Here is an 18,399-nt window from a genome sequence, read left to right on the forward strand (position 1 = left end):
GAAAAAAAAAAAAAAAAAAAAAAGAAGGCGGCAGCATAACGGAAACTCATAAATAAAGCCCTAAATCCCTGGGACAGAGCACCTGGGAACAAAAAGCAGTTTATGAGTTCTGCTGCAGCAGACCTAAACGTATCTGCCCAGCAGCTCTGAATGAACAACAGAGCTCACAGCTCACCATTTGAGCTCCTATAAAGAAGAGACCATCTCCTCAAGCAGCTCCCTGACCACTATATATCCAAAGAGACACCTCATAAAGGAGAGATCAGATGGACACTAGGCAGGTATCCTTCTGGGACAAAGATAGCAGAAGAAGAAAACTGGTAACAACCCTTACTGTTCAGCAGCTGCTGCAGGTGAACCCCAGCAAGCAGGGCCTGGAGTGAACCTCAGCAGACCTACAGCAGAGGGGCCAGACTGTCAGAAGGAAAACCAAGAAACAGAAATAACCTCATCATCAACAAACAGAAAGTCAATCTGAAAGATTTGAGACCCAACCTGAAAGCCAGCAACTACAAAGTCGACAGGTGGATGAATCCTTAAAGATGGGAAGAATCCAGTGCAAAAAGGATGAAAACACCCGAAACCAAAACACCTCTCCTCCTAAAAGGGATCACAACTCCTCACCAGCAAGGGAACAAGGTTGGAGGGAGAAAGAGTGTGATGAAATCACGGAATCAGACTTCAGAAGGTGGGTAGTAAGAAACTTCTGTGAACTTAAAGAACATGTTCTAACCAAATGCAAAGAAAATAAGAACCTTGAAAAAAGATTTGACTTAATGCTAACGAGAATGGACAAAATAGAAAGGAATATAAGTGAACTGATGGAGCTGAAAAACACAACACGAGAACTTCGTGAAGCATGCACAAGTATCAACAGCCGAATTGACCAAGCAGAAGAAAGGATATCAGAGGTCGAAAATCAACTCAATGAAATAAAACAGGAAGGCAAGACTGGAGAAAAAAGGGTAAAAAGGAATGAAGAAAATCTCCAAGAAATGTGGGACTATGTGAAAAGACCTAATCTACGTTTGATAGACGTACCTGAATGCAAAGAAGAGAATGAATCCAAGCTGGAAAATACTCTTCAGGATATTATCCAGGAAAACTTCCCCAACCTAGGAAGGCAGGCAAACATTCAAGTCCAGGAAATACAGAAAACACTACAAAGATATTCGTCAAGAAGAGCAACACCAAGGCACATAATCGTCAGATTCACCAGGGTTGAAATGAAGGAGAAAATACTAAGGGCAGCCAGAGAGAAAGAACGGGTTACCCACAAGGGGAAGCCCATCAGACTCACAGCAGATCTCTCAGCAGAAACCCTACAAGCCAGAAGAGAGTGGGGGCCAATATTCAACATCATTAAAGAAAAGAACTTTCAACCCAGAATCTCCTATCCAGCCAAACTAATCTTCATAAGTGAAGGAAAAATAAAACCCTTTGGGAACATGCAAGTACTCAGAGATTTCATCACTACCAGGCCAGCTCTACCAGAGCTCCTGAAAGAGGCTCTATACATATAAAGGAACAACAAGTACCAGCTCAACTAAAGGGAAAAACACCCAGCTAGCACCAAAATGGCAGTATCAAATTCCCACATAACAATATTAACCCTAAATGTAAATGGACTAAATGCCCCAATCAAAAGACACAGACTGGCAAATTGGATAAAAAGCCAAAACTCATCGGTGTGCTGTATCTGGGAAACCCATCTCACATGCAAGGATACACAAAGGCTCAAAATAAAGGGATGGAGGAAGATTTACCAAGCAAATGGAGAGCAAAAAAAAGCAGTAGTTGCAATTCTCATCTCTGATAAATTAGACTTTAAAGTAACAAAGATCATAAGAGACAAACAGGGACATTACATAATGGTAAAAGGATCAATGCAACAAGAAGAGCTAACGATCCTAAGTATATACGCACCCAATACAGGAGCACCCAGATACATAAGGCAAGTTCTTCATGACTTACAAAGAGACTTAGACTCCCACACAATGATAGTGGGAGACTTTAACACTCCATTGTCTACATTAGACAGATCAACCAGACAGAAAATTAACAAGGCTATCCAGGACTTGAACTCAGACCTGGACCAAGCAAACCTAATAGACATCTACAGAACTCTCCACCCCAAATCCACAGAATATACATTCTTCTCAGCACCACATCACACCTACTCTAAAATTGACCACATAATTGGGGGTAAATCACTCCTCAGCAAATGCAAAAGAACAGAAATCATAACAAACAGTCTCTCAGGCCACAGTGCAGTCAAGTTAGAACTCAGAATTCAAAAACTAATGCAGAAATGCACAGCTTCATGGAAACTGAACAACTTGCTCTTGAATGTTGACTGGATAAACAATGAAATGGAGACAGAAATAAAGATGTTCTTTGAAACCAACGAGAATGAAGACACAACATACCAGAATCTCTGGGACACATTTAAAGCAGTCTCTAGAGGAAAATATATAGCAATAAGTGCCCACATGAGAAGCAAGGAGAGATCAAAAATTGACACCCTATCGTCAAAACTGAAAGAGTTAGAGGAGCAAGATCAAAAAAACTCAAAGTCTAGCAGAAGACAAGAAATAGCTAAGATCAGAGCAGAACTGAAGGAGATAGAGACACAAAAAACCCTTCAAAAAATCAATAAATCCAGGAGCTGGTTTTTTGAAAAGATCAACAAAATTGACAGACCACTAGCCAGATTAATAAAAAAGAAAAGAGAGAATAACCTAATAGATGCAATAAAAAACGATAAAGGGGATATCACCACAGATTCCACAGAAATTCAAACCATCATCAGAGATTATTACAAACAACTCTATGCACACAAACTAATAAACCTGGAAGAAATGGATAAACTCCTGGACACTTGCCTCCTGCCAAGCCTAAACCAGGAAGAAGCCAAAACCCTGAAAAGACCCGTAACAAGGCCTGAAGTTGAGGCAGCAATTAAGAGCTTACCACCCAAAAAAAGCCCAGGTCCAGACGGGTTCACAGCTGAATTCTACCAGACATACAAAGAGGAGCTGGTACCATTTCTTCTGAAACTATTCCAAACAATACAAAAAGAGGGAATTCTTCCCAAATCATTTTATGAGACCAATATCATCCTGATTCCAAAACCCAGCAGAGACTCAACAAGGAAAGAAAACTTCAGGCTAATATCCATGATAAACATAGATGCAAAAATCTTCAATAAAATACTGACAAGCCAATTGCAACAGCACATCAAAAAGCTTATCCACCATGATCAAGTAGGCTTCATCCCGGGGATGCAAGGCTGGTTCAACATACGCAAGTTTATAAACGTAATTCACCACGTAAACAGAATCAAAGACAAAAACCACATGACTATCTCAACTGACTCAGAGAAGGCCTTTGACAAAATTCAACAGCCCTTTATGCTAAAAACCCTCAATAAGCTAGGTATTCATGGAACGTATCTCAAAATAATAAAAGCTATTTATGACAAACCAACAGCCAATATCATACTGAATGGACAAAAACTGGAAGCATTCCCCTTGAAATTTGGCACCAGACAAGGATGCCCTCTCACACCACTGCTATTCAATATAGTATTAGAAGTTCTAGCCAGAGCAATAGGCAAGAAAAAGAAATAAAGGGCATTCAAATAGGAAAGGAGGAAGTCAAATTGTCTCTATTTGCAGACGACATGATTGTATATCTAGAAGACCCCAACGTCTCAGCCCCAAACCTCCCGAAACTGATAAGCAAGTTCAACAAAGTCTCAGGATACAAAATCAATGTGCAAAAATCACATGCGTTCCTATACACCAATAACAGACTTAAAGAGAGCGAAATCAAGAACAAACTTCCATTCACAATTGCCACAAAGAGAATAAAATACCTAGGAATACAACTAAAAAGGAAGATAAAGGACCCCTTCAATGAGAACTACAAGGCACTGCTCAACGAATTAAGAGAGGACACAAACAGATGGAGAAATATTCCATGTTCATGGTTATGAAGAATCAATATCGTGAAAATGGCCATACTGCCCAAAGTAATTTACAGATTCAATGCTATCCCCATCAAGCTACCAATGACCTTCTTTGCAGAACTGGAAAAAACCACCTTAAACTTCATATGGAACCAAAAGAGAGCCCGCATAGCCAAGTCAATTCTAAGCAAAAAGAACAAAGCGGGGGGCATCACACTACCAGACTTCAAACTATACTACAAGGCTACAGTAATCAAAACAGCATGCTACTGGTACCAAAACAGAGATATAGACCAATGGAACAGAACAGAGGTCTCAGAGGCAATGCAACATATCTACAACCATCTGATCTTTGACAAACCAGACAAAAACAAGCAATGGGGAAAGGATTCCTTGTTTAATAAATGGTGTTGGGAAAACTGGCTAGCCATGTGCAGAAAGCAGAACCTGGGCACCTTCCTGACACCTTACACTAAAATTAATTCCAGATGGATTAAAGACTTAAACATAAGACCTAACACTATAAAAACTATAGAAGAAAATCTAGGCAAAACCATTCAGGACATAAGTGTAGGCAAGGACTTCATGACCAAAACACCAAAAGCATTGACAACAAAAGCCAAAATAGACAAATGGGACCTAATCAAACTCCACAGGTTCTGCATGGCAAAAGAAACAGTCATTAGGGTGAATCAGCAACCAACAGAATGGGAAAAAATTTTTGCAGTTTACGCATCTGACAAAGGGCTGATATCCAGAATTTACAAAGAACTAAAACAGATTTACAAGAGAAAAACTAACAAGCCCATTCAAAAGTGGGCAAAGGATATGAACAGATGCTTTACAAAAGAAGACATACATGAGGCCAACAAACATATGAAAAAATGCTCATCATCACTGGTCATCGGAGAAATGCAAATCAAAACAACATTGTGATACTATCTCACACCAGTTAGAATGGCGATCATTAAAAAATCTGGAGACATCAGATGCTGGAGAGGCTGTGGAGAAATAGGAACACTTTTACACTGGTGGTGGGAGTGTAAATTAGTTCAACCATTGTGGAAGACAGTGTGGCGATTCCTCAAGGACCTAGAAATAGAAATTCCATTTGACACAGCAATCCCATTACTGGGTATATATCCAAAGGATTACAAATTGTTCTACTATAAGGACACGTGCACACGAATGTTCATTGCAGCACTGTTTACAATAGCAAAGACCTGGAACCAACCCAAATGCCCATCAACGATAGACTGGATAGGGAAAATGTGGCACATATACACCATGGAATATTATGCAGCCATAAAAAACGATGAGTTGTGTCCTTTGTAGGGACATGGATGAACCTGGAAACCATCATTCTCAGCAAACTGACAGAAGAGCAGAAGATCAAACACCGCATGTTCTCACTCATAGGCGGGTGTTGAACAATGAGAACACATGGACATAGGGAGGGGAGCACTACACACTGGGGTCAGTTGGGGGCAAATAGGGGAGGGACGGTGGGGGTTGGGGAGCTGGGAAGAGATAGCAAGGGGAGAAATGCCAGATGTAGGTGATGGGGAGGAAGGCAGCAAATCACACTGCCACATGTGTACCTATGCAACAACTTTGCGTGCTCTTCACATGTACCCCAAAACCTAAAATGCAATAAAATAAATAAATGGGAAAAAAAATTTGTTCCATTATAGTTCAAAAGGAGGGTGTTATTGCAGAAGCGCTGGCATGGGGAGCTAGTGAGGATATAGTTAGGGGAATGATAACATTTACGCTTTCCCTCCAAATCACCTAGAATTATGTGGAACTTTCTTTCAGAACAGGGGGTGCTGGAGGGGGTTATGTGCTGCTAAGCCTGTGTAAAACGGTGGCTGTGGGTTTAAGCATAACCAGCAGTCTGCACCCAGGTTTGGGTTAGACTGGTTAAGTAAGTGATGAGTTGAAGACAGTATGTCTAGGAGGTTTAAGTCTTCTATGGCTAGATTTGTTACTGAGGGGGAAGTGGAGAGAAGGCTAAGATTAGGAGACTGGACTCTTCGGGTTTCAGGGAAAGGTTCCCAGGATTTTAGGACTTCTGCAATTTTTCTTATAGGGCAGTTAGGTCATGGTGGGGCCATGCGCTGGCTGGTGATAATGTTGCCCATATCCCACCCGCTCATATATACTCTGAGGCCCCAAGTTCTCCCTGTTGTCCATCTATTATCTGGGGTAGTTACAGTTATTTTGACTGGGTTACAGGACCCGGCAGAGCACTGGGATGGGGTGATGCCTGCTGGAAGGAGATGAATGAGTCTTTGTTTTTGACATAGGCTGATACGGTAGAGATAGTGTCACAACCCCAATGGGGGCAAAGGAACTCATTTAAATCTCCACAGCTCCACTTTTTTTGTGAGGTGGACCCTGGACATAAGTATAACCCCATGGTCTGGAGTTTTTTCTCTGCTCCTGAGCTACTGCACCTGGCTACATTTCCACATGTTCTGAATTTTAGATATTGGCCCAGGAGGGCACAGGGGTCTAAGGTGAAGACAACAGGGTTTCTCGGGCTACACTCAAGGGTTAAGTTGACAAAGGTGGATTTCTACTCTATTAGAGAATTAACATATTTTCTCATGGAGCCCACTGTAAGGATCCATTGATTATGAGTGGGCTCCAGGAGGGGTCTTTTTCGGGGGTTTACAGCAAGGTTTAGGGAGATAAGGGTGGTGAGCACAAAGAGTGCAAAAGTCTTAGCTTTAATGGATCCAGTGATGAGTGGTCGACTCTCCATTGCTCTTCTGGTGGGGCAGTCTTAACGTGGGTGTGATGAATCCAGGCAGTCAGTCCATCCACTTTAAGTGTGGTAGGAGTGGTCGGGATAACTGTGTATGGTCCTTTCCAACGAGGAGTCAGACTGGAGGTGGTGAATCTCTTAACAAGAACCGAGTCCCCAGGCTGGAAGGAATGTGCTGGCTGGTTTGAGAGGTCCACTGATGGGGTTCAAGTGTCTCTGATGAGCTGATGCACCTGGGATTGGACAGACTGAAGTGCCTGTAAGGACTTAAGGAGTGCATGGTTATGGATTTCAGCTTGCATGGTATCTGCAGGTTTGGGGAGCAAGGAAGGGTGCCTTCCAAACATGATTTCAAAGGGAGAGAAACCTTTGTGGTAGGGGGTACATCGGACACGGAGGAGGATGAAAGGAAGCAAGCTGACCCAATTCTCACCGGTCTTCAGGATAAACTTTGTCAGAATTTCCTTTATAGTCCTGTTCATTCTTTTGACCTGCCCTGAACTCTGGGGACGATAGGCACAGTGTAGTTTCCAAGATATGCCCAATGCTTTTGCCAGGGTCTGAAAGATTTGAGCAGTGAAAGCTGGCCCATTGTCTGATCCCAGTGTTAAGGGTAGGCCAAACCGAGGGACCAAATCTTGTAGGAGTTTCTTTGTGATCACCAAAGCAGTTTCAGATTTGGTGGGGAAAGCCTCAACCCATCCAGAGAACGTATTCACAAACACAAGAAGGTATTTGTAGCCAATTACCAGGGTTTTACTTCCGTGAAATCTATTTCCCAGTGCTCCCCAGGGCTAGTTTCCCTAAGTCTTATTCCTGCCTGTTTAAACTTGTTGCCTCCTGGATTTACCCTGGCACATACATCACATCGAGTTGTGGTTTCTTTAACTCATTCATGTAAATGTGGAATGTGGTATCTGGCTCTCAACAGCTCAATTAGTTTTGTCTGTCCTAAGTGTGTGGCCTGATGTGTGTCCTTAACTAGCGCCCATCCTAGAGCCTTGGGGACCACAATCCTTGCATCCAGTAGGACCCACCATCCTGTGGAATCTTGTGTGCCCCCTTGTTCTTTAGCAAAGTTTTCTTCCTCAGGTGAGTACATAGGACTAGGGGGCAGGGTTTGGGCTGGCAGAGTTACAAGAAGAGTTAAGGGTTTTACTGGCCCCAAGCCTGCCTGTCTGGCTTGTAGGTCGGCTGCCCTGTTTCCCCTTGCCTCTGGTGAATCTCCCTTCTGATGTCCTTTGTAGTGTATTAATGCCACTTGCCTTAGGCTTCCATATAGCCTCTAATAGGGCTAGGATTTCCTCTTTATTTTTGATGATGTTTCCTTCTGAGGTGAGTAGTCCTCTTTCTTTCTAAATGGCCTCATGTACATGAGCCATGGCAAAGGCATACCAGCTACCAGTGTAGATACTAACAGTTTTTCCCTCTGTCCAGTCTAAGGCCTTTGTCGGAGCTATGAGTTCTGCCTTTTGGGCTGAGGTTCCATGTGGAAGAGCTTGGGCCTAGATAACCTGCTCTAGGGTGACTACAGCTGCCCCTGCATACCTGACTCCATTGATCATGAAACTGCTGCCATCTGTATACAGTACCTCTTCTGGGTTTCATAGGGGGACATCAGTAAGGTCCGGTAGAGCAGCATGAAGGACGTCCATTGTCTGCTGGCAGGCATGTGACTCCTCCAGCTCGCTGTCAGGTAGCAGCATGGCTGGGTTTAAAACTGTAGTCTTTAAAAATTTTATGCAGGGCTGGTCCAAAAGCAAAGCCTGATATTGAACTATGCAGGCATTTGACATCCATTTTCCTGGAGCTCCATGGAGCAGTGACTCCACCGCATGGGTTGTCAGTAAATTTAACTCTTGTCTCAAGGTTAGTTTGTCTACCTCCTTGACCAACAGGGCCATAGCTGCAACTGCCCTCAGACAGGCTGGCCACCCAGAGGCTATGGGATCAAGCCTTTTTGAAAGGTAGGTGATTGGCTGGGACCATGGTCCCAATATCTGGGTGAGCACCCCCTTAGCAACTCCCTGTTTTTCATGCACAAACAACTGGAAGGGCTTAAATATGTCTGGCAAGGCCAAGGCTGGGGCCATAGTTAGGGCACTTTTGAGCTTGTCAAAAGCTTGTTGTTCTGTCTCAGTCCAAGTCAAGGGCTGAGCTCCTCCAGTGCAGGCATACAAGGGCTTAGCTATCTCAGCAAATCCCAAGATCCATAGTCTGCAATACCCGACCACCCCAAGGAATTCTCAAACTTGGCGTTTTGTGTTAGGGGTGGGTATTTGCAGCGCTGCTTGCACTTGGCTAGGTGTTAGTGCCCTGTTGCCTTTTTCAATGATATAACCCTGGTAAGTAACTTTCGGTTGACAGAGTTGGGCCTTTTTAGCTGGAACCCGATAACCTAGAACCTGTAGGGACTTCAACAATGACTGGGTGGTCTCTTGACAGGCCCCCTGGGTCTTTGTAGCCAAGAGTAAGTCATCCACGTACTGAAGTAGGGTGCACTCAGGGAACTCAGCTTGGAAGGTGGCAAGATCTTGACTAAGTGCCCCGTCAAACAGAGTGGGGGAATTTTTGAACCCCTGAGGCAGTCTTGTCCAAGTGAGTTGTCCCAAGACTCCAGTATTGGGGTCAGTCCATTCAAAAGCAAATATGGGCTGGCTAACAGGAGCCAGTGGGATGCAGAAAAATGCATCCTTGAGACCCAGAACAGTATAATGGTGGTACTCTGGGCCCAAGAGATTTAGGAGGGTGTACAGCTTTGGGACTGTTGGGTGGACAGTTTCCACTCATTTGTTAACCTCCCTTAGGTCCTGTACAGGTCTATAGTCCTTCGTGCCTGGTTTTAAGATGGGGAGCAAGGGAGTATTCCAGGGAGACTGACAAGCAATAAGGATCTCTCCTTCTAGGAGCCTGGATATATGTGGAGCAATTCCCCATCTGGCTTCCTGGCCCATGGGATATTGTCGTACCTTAATTGGAGTGGCTGTTGCCAATAGCTGGACTACAACTGGGGTACAGTGATGTGCCAAGCCTGGAGAATTTGTTTCAGCCCAGACTCTGGGTACCTTTTCTTGGAACAGGCAGAGGAGGTCTGATGTTGGTGGTTGATCCGTTTCTGTGGATAAGGCTTCCTGCAAGAGATACTCATCTGACATGGCACAGGTGAAAAGGATTTGCTGAGGTGGCCCTGATGCGAAACGAGGAGGAATTGAGAGGCAAGCCTGACTCTCACAAAAAGAAATATTTGCCTGAAGTTTGTGGAGTAAGTCCCACTCTAGGAGGGGGTATGGACATTCTGGAATAACTAAAAAGGAGTGGGTGACAGTGCCATTCCCCAGATCAACCAGCCGGTTGGTGGTCCAAGGGCTTGATGTGGTTTTTCCTGTGGCCACTTGAATAATTGTTTTTCTACTGGATAGTGGTCCCAGAGGTTGAGTAAGAACTGAGTGCGCTGCCCTGGTATCTATTAAGAAGCTAACAGGTGTGCCCCCAATCTTTAAAGTGACCATGGACTCCTGGGGGCTTAATAAGAGCTCCAGCCCTGTCACTCCTGACTCTGTAAATCGAGAATGGCCCGTGGTTGCCTTCCCTGAGCTGTTTCTTGCCTTTTTCTCTCGGGGCACTCATTCTTCCAATGACCTTCTCATCGGCAGAATGCACATTGTTTATTTCTAAGCCTGGGCTGGGGACCCTGAGGTCCCCCTGTGGGGTCACTTGATCAGGGCTTTGGTCCCCGGGGAATAGCTTGGGTTTCCTGAAAAGCCGCTATTACTGCTTTAGTAAATCTTTTATCCTGCTTCTCTTCTGAGGTGTCCCTATTATTAAAACTTTTTGGGCAACTTCCAACAATTGAGTGATATTCATTCCTTGGAATCCTTCCAATCTTTGTAACTTTTTCCTGATATCTGGGGCGGACTGGAAGACAAAAGCCAGTTTGACGGCCCGCTGGTTTTCTAAAGCCTCAGGGTCAATAGGAGTGCAGGTGCGATATGCATCTTGCAGGCGCTCAAGGAAAGCAGCCGGTGACTCCTGTGGACCCTGAGTTATGGTCCCCACTTTGGAGAGGTTAGTGGGCTTACGGGCTGCCCTCCTAACCCCCTCTAATAGATACCAGTGAAAATTGTTCAAAGCCTGAAGACTCACTGAAGCGTTTGGGTCCCACTGGGGTCGGGTGCAAGGGAAGATTTCATTAATCCAGCCCTGGTTTTCCTCCACCGTGCCTCCCTGGGGACCTATGATAGACTTTAATGCCTCCTGCCTAATCCTACTTCTTTCTTCAGCGGTGAAGAGGATTAGGAGTAATTGTTGACAGTCATCCCAAGTGGGACGATGGGTTTTGATTCCAGGAGCCCTGTGAACCCCTGGGGTTTTTCAGGGAATGGAGGGTGTTGAGTCTTCCAATTGTACAGATCACTCAAGGAAAAGAAATATGGACAAAAAATGGCCAGCCCCTGTCGCTGTCCCCTGAGGGTGATGCCTCTTTGAGGGGAAGGACAGCTGGGGGATGTGGGGCCCCACTTCGGGTGTGTAAAGGAGATAGGGGCTGGCTACTAGTACTGTCCGGAGTGGGATGTTGGCCCCTTTTCTCAGGGGGCCTGGAATAAGGTGGCGGTAACTCTTGGTCTTCTGACAAACTAGGGGGTATAGTTGGTGCTGAAGGTGGTTTTTTTGGGCCTGGGGTTGCTAACATAACTTGTAGCCCAGCCTATCTGATGCAGCATTTTAGCCAAGGCAGAGGCTGCTGGACTAGGCTAAACCATTGATCAATATATGGGAATTGGTCAGGGTGGCCCAGAGAACCTATTACAACATTCCAGGTGGCCTGGGTTATTTTTGAGCCGTAGGTTCCCATATCTGGCCACCCCACTCCAAATGATGGCCATTCTAATTCACAGAGGGTACAAAGTTTCTTTGGGGTTAATTTAATGCCATACTGACCAGAAAACCCTGCCTTAAAATTTGTTGTCATGCACTGGAGATGGGGTGCAGGGTTGGGAGTGCAACGAACCCATTTTTGTTACCTTCTTTTATGTCCCCCAATAACCACCTGGGTTTTTCTGTCTTTATGGTATAGTCAATTCTGGAAAGCCTCAAATTCAAATTGTGCCCATTCTAGTATTGGTTTTAGCAATGCTTCCACTGCTAAATCTTGTAAAGAAAAGACTGTTAAGTTGATGGACCTATCCCTAGTCCGGGCCAAGAGGATGGGTGGTAGGGGCCAGGGAACTGTATATGGCTCCCCACTATTTAGCCACAACTGGCGGTAATAAGCCTGGTGAAGATTTAATGCCGCTCGGGCATAATCCTGCTTTATGTGTATCCTGGCACTTAGTGGCTGTGGGAAGGTTGGGAAGTGACAAAATAGGTGGACTAAGAAATCTACTGGGTGAGAATTTTGAATCCACCACACTCTATAGCGGGTGCAAAATCTTTTCCAATCAGTTTCTATTGGGCCATGGCATCCAACCACCCAACAGTCAGGATGGTACTAATATATGGACTCATGATGTAGGGTTAGGCAGCACCATAACAACACCGAATGTTTTATTGACAGAAGAGACAGCTACTCTTTTTCCATCCCAACCGAAAGAGAATAGCTGGCAACTCTTTATCTAGGATTTGATTTCCCAAGACTCTGAAGAAACTACATCAGAGTCGTCGAGGACAGAATCTTCTCCAGGACATGGAAGAAACGGAAGAATAAGAAAAGGAAAAGTGAGGCCTCAATGATAGAAAAAAAATAGGAAAAGGAAAGAGAACAGAGTTATTTCCAAGGGCATGAATTCAGCAAAGATTCCCGGCAGCCAGTGGTCTGTCAGCTACTGTAAAATGTTTTCTACCTCAAGGGAAGCAGGCCTGAACCATTGTATATCAGCCAACAAAAGTCTAACAAAACTGGTGAATCTACAATACAGACAGGGCCACATGTAAGACACATATAAGATGGACAGACAAAGGATGGGTGCCCCCCGATGGGAGACCAGTCTGATGCCTGCCCAGCCACATCCCTGGGGGACATTTCAGGAAGTTTTGGCTAAGGAGTACCCGTATAAACCCCTGGCCTGGTAACCTCAGAATTTTTGGTTCTGAGGTGAATCGCCGTTATGCCTTATGACGCTCCTGTGGAACCATGGGTGGAGGCCCTCACAAGCCCCGTAGCCTACTTGCTGTGGGACTACATGTATACACATTCATTCTCACATTCACACAGAGGTTATGGAAAACAAACGAATGCTGATGCCGCCTATAACAGCTACCAGATGCCAGAGCCTCAGGCGACATCTCGGCGAGGCTTGCCATGGTCAGAGTTGCAATGACTGCATCCGGTCCCCTGACTCAGGCTACAGATACCAATGGACTAGTCCCCAGATTCCAGACCAGACTTACCTCTGGAGGTTCCCAGGACCCTGAAGAATTTTAGGTGAATGTCAGCAGCACAGTTACACAGTCGCCATGGGGCCTGAACCCTGGGGCCCTGGAAAGTCTCAGGGGGCACCTCCCCTAGGGTTCCCCAGGGTGGGGGCAACCGCCCAGCTAAGGTTCTAAGATGGCTTTTGTCTGGTGAAGAGGAAAATCTCGCTGGGGCCTCCAGATGTAGCACCGGAGTGAGCAGAAAAATTAACTCCAAGACGAAAGTATGCCAATTGCAGGGTCCTTATTGCCAGCAGCCACGGAGGACTTAGGTCTCTCCAATCCATGGCCCTGAGCTCAGGGGGAGCAAGGCATTTAAGTTGCAAAACCACATCCTTGATCGGGGGGCAGCAGGGAGAGTACAAGGGAAGCTGTCTGTACAGAAGCTAAAGTTCGTGGTTAGTTGCAAGGGGAGGGGGGTGGCAGTGGAAATTTTTACCCTTAACACCTCTGAGAACTGCAGCACAATAACAGTTCTGAGAATTTCCTCTGCCCAGGGCCCAGGTGGTTTCTCTGTAAGATGGCAGTGCTTAGGCTTCTGTTTTAGCCCCTATCTCAATAGGAGAAATTTTAGAAGAGTAAGTACCTATATTAGAAGAAACTATAAGTCTCAAATTATTGACTTATATGATTCCACTATAAGTAGAAAAGAAAGACAAAATAAAACTCATGGTAGAGAAAATGAAATAAAGATCAAAAAAGAAATCAAAAAACAGAATGCAGAAAAGCAATAAAGAACATAAATAAAACCAAAAGATACTTCTTAAAGAAGACAAATAGAATTAATAAAACTATAGCCAGATGAACCAGGAAATAAAGGGAAATGACAAAAAATATCTGCCAATATCAGATATAAAGAGGTAACATCACTATATATTTTTGCAGGTATTAAACATGAAAAAGATATGTGACAAACAAATGTACACCAATAATTTAGACATCTTAGATTAAATAGATAGATTCTTTGAAAGACATAAACTTTCAAACTCACTTAAAAAAAATAATTTGGAGAGTCCTATATCTATTTTGAAGGTTTATTTTGTAGTTGAAGCTTTTCCCAAAAGAAAAACTTCAGGCCCAGATGGTTATGCTGGTAAATTCTACCAAATGTGATTGTGATTCACCATATTAACAAACTAAAAAATAACAACTACTTGATCATCATAAGATATGCAGGAAAATGATTTAGAAACATCATTAATGAAAGGCAATATTCATGCTTATTAAAACTATTGGTAACTAAGACTAGAAGAGGACTTCCTTAATGTGGCAAATACTACATAAAACAAATTCATCACTAAAACATACTTAATCATGAAAGATTAAATGTTTCATACCTCAAATTGTTACTGAAACATCAGAGTTTGGTCTAGGTCCTGCAGCTCAGAATGCAGAAGCCAATCACTGAGACAATGAGTACTGACAAGGAAGAAGGCTTTAATTGGGTGCTGCAGAGGAGGAGATGAGAGATCAGTCTCAAATCAGTCTCCCTGAAAACAAAAACTAGGAGCTTATACAACAGGGGAAAAAAATGCAATAATGTGTAAGAAAACAGGAACCAAGGAGGGGCCAGGAAGCAATCATGATGAATGAGAGGTGTGACATCTCATTGTCTGGATGTGGTGATCTGTTAAGTTTCAGTTCTTTGACATGCTGTTTGAGAGGACTGAAGGTCATTTCCCATGGAAGAAACTCAGGTAAAATAAAAGTTTCAAGCTTTAACCTGGGAGTAAATTTATATGATTATTTATAAACAAACAAACAACACACACACACACACACACACACACACACACACACACGAATAAAACTATCTTGGGTTGGTTTCAAAATCATGCCAAGGCAGATATGTCCACATTTGCAACTTCTATACAACATTACACTTGAGGTTTTAGTCAGTGTAGTAAGATAAGAAAAATAAATAAAATACATTTATATTGGAAAGGAAAACAGAAAATTGTCATTATTCACAGAAACATGATTGTCTATGTTTTTAAAAAAGTAATGAAATATACAATTCCACAAAGTGATAAATGATTTAACAAGGCTCAGTGTACAAGATACAAAAATCAATTGTCTAGAAATATAAAGAACCTAGACAATCCTAAACAACCTGAAAAAAGAAAAAAGACAGGGGATGTAATCTCTGTCTTTGGGTTGTAATCCCTAGCACTTTGGGAGGCTGAGGTGGGAGGATCACAAGGTCATGAGATCAAGACCATTCTGACTAATGTGGTAAAACCCCATCTCTATTAAAAGTACAAAAAATTAGCCAGGCATGGTAGCACACACCTGTAGTCCTAAATACTCAGGAGACTGAGCAAGGAGAATTTCTTGAACCCAGGAGGCAGAGGTTGCAGAAGGCCAAGATCGTGCCACTGCACTCCAACCTGGGTGACAGAGAGAAACTTGGTCTCAAAAATTTAGAAAATATATTTTAAAAAAAGACAGAGGAATCACAACATAGAATTCAAAGAATTTTAAAACTGCAGTAACCAAGACAGTGTGGTAGAAGATGATGTTGGAATAATTTTATATCCATACACAAGAAAGAAAAATTGGCCCATACTTTGCTTCATATAAAAATGAACTCAAAATTGTTAATAGACCAAACTGGTAAACCTAAAACTGTAGAATATTTTTAAAAAAATAGGTGAAAACTTTTGTGACCCTGGCTTAGACAAAGATTTCTTAAATTTGATACCAAAAACAACATCCATAAAAGAACTTGATAAATTCATTTTTAATCACATATACAACTGTCTGTTTTACAAAGGATACTGTTATAAACACTGTCAAGAGAATGAAATGACAAACCATAGACTAAGAGAATACATTTTCAAAACCATATATGAGAAAGAAATTTATTCAGTAAATATAATGACAAAGGAAATTTAATCTTAATAATAGCAAAACAAAACTGTATAATTTGTAGTTATTATATACTGAAGTAAATTTTTGCTGTGTTGTGTGTTATTTAATATAATACCTCCCCAGATCTGTTTAAGGCAGAACCTTATCTATTCTTCCTACATTCTTAGCAAAGTTCCCAGGTGCCCAAAACTTACCGTTCTTCTTGCTGACCAGCATCAAGGTCACAGAGCAGATATAAACTGCACAATGTGTTTCTCAAAATGTTACTTTTTTAAATGTAAAGTACATCACAAGACATGTTACAAGTTGGTTAACTGTTCTTTGTTCTGGTTTCTGTAAGTCTGTTTCCTGCTACATCATCCTAGGTGCATAAAAGATATCCCAGTTTCTGTGTCCTTTGCTCAGACTCAGGAAGTGATTCCATTAAATAAGATCCTCCTGCAACCCCATCTGTAATCCAGGTCTCTGATTTCCCACTACAAAAAAGAGCTCTCAAATCCAATACTAAAAACAAATTACCATTTAATGGGCAGATTTAAACAGATACTTCACCAAAAAAGATGCATGTTTTGCAGCCAAGTAAATGAAGTATCATTAGTCATAGGAAAAATCATATTAAAACCACAATCAGAGGGTCCTATGCACCTAATACTCAAAGTAAAAGCACTGACCATACCACATGTTGGAAGAGAGGTAAAGAAGATCAAACTCTTCTGCTGGTAGAAATATGAACTAATACAACCGCTATCAGTAACTTTATGTTGATTTATTAAAAGGTTAAATGTTTCACATTTTTAAAAATTGTACATGTAAGTGAGATGTAATGTTTTTCTTTCTATATAGAAAAATGGAAGTATACAGAGACAGAAAACAAAATAGTGGTTACCAGGGGTAATTTGTGGGAGGTAGGGAGCAATGGGAGTGTGGGGAGTGGTGGTAGTGGCGACACGTAGATCAGAGGATACAAAGTAAGAGATATGTAGGATGAATAAGTCTAGGGATCTAAGGTAGGACATAAGAATTATAGGTAACAAAATTGTACTCTGTATGGAATTCATGCTAAATGAGTAGATTTTAGTTGTTCCTGCCACAGACACACAAATGTGTGACTATGTGAGATGATGGAGATACTGCTTTGCTTCACTACAGTACCCTTTTTACTGACTATATGTGCCCCACATGATGTATATCTTAAATATAAACAATATAATTTATTTTTAAAAGAGTTGAATATGATCCCACTCTACAGCATTTCCCCTAAGAGATTAAAAAAAAAAAAAGCCATGGGTTTTTACAAAGACGTTTACACAAATACTTGTAACATTTTGTAAATGCTAAAAACATTAGAAGTTATCTAAATGTTCATTAAAATATGCTCTATCACACAATGACACAAAGGCATGCAATATTAATACATGCAACCATAAATTAATCTCAAAAGTGGAAGAACCCAGACTTCATAATTTTACATAAATGAAATAATACACTATCTAAAAAAGTACATAGTGTATGATTTCATTTATGTAAAATTCAAGAAGAGCAAAATTAATTCAAAATGAAAGAAAAACAGTCAATTGTTGCTTGGCCAGGCAAGTAGGAGAAAGGAGGGATTACGGAGACCTACAAGGAAAGCTTCTGGGATGTAGCTATGTTAGCAGTCATGGTTATGGTGATTGATTCCTAGGTGTGTACTTCTGTCAAAACTTTTTAAATTATACATTTTAAATATATGCAGTTTCTTGCATATCAATCATACCTCAAAAAAACTATAAAACCATTTTTAAAAAACACTGGGAAATTTGCACGTTTGTTTGTAATAATCAAATTTTGAACGCAAGGGTGACCACCAACCAACAGGAATTTAGTTGAACAGCCACAAAAGGGAGCACTCTGAAGCTTTAAAAAATGATAAATATCTCTAGATTTCCATTTTTAACCATGATAAAATAGGTCTATCAGATCACCATTGCCACCAGGAACAAACAGAAAACCTAGACTGAATGTGTGTGGTTCATATATTACACATAGACAGAGATGTTAATACATAGATTATATCCATCTATATTTCTCTATCTCTAGACAATGATGATCTGATAAAACTTATTTTATCATGGTTACAAGCGAAAGTCTGGATATATTCGTCATTTTTAAAGCTCCATGGTGCTCCTTTATTAGATCCTACCATACCTTTACGAAAGGAAATTGTGTTTTAATACCTGTACTGCCGAGAAGATATATTGTAAGCACAGATTTTAGATTTTCCAGTTTCCATATGTGTAAACCCTGGGGTTATGGTAGGAGGAGCAATGCCACACACACATACACACACACACACACACACACACACACACACACACACACACACAAA

Source organism: Sapajus apella, unplaced genomic scaffold, assembly GCF_009761245.1.
Source record: "Sapajus apella isolate SASKATOON/1434 unplaced genomic scaffold, GSC_monkey_1.0 scaffold193, whole genome shotgun sequence".
Classification (NCBI taxonomy): domain Eukaryota; kingdom Metazoa; phylum Chordata; class Mammalia; order Primates; family Cebidae; genus Sapajus; species Sapajus apella.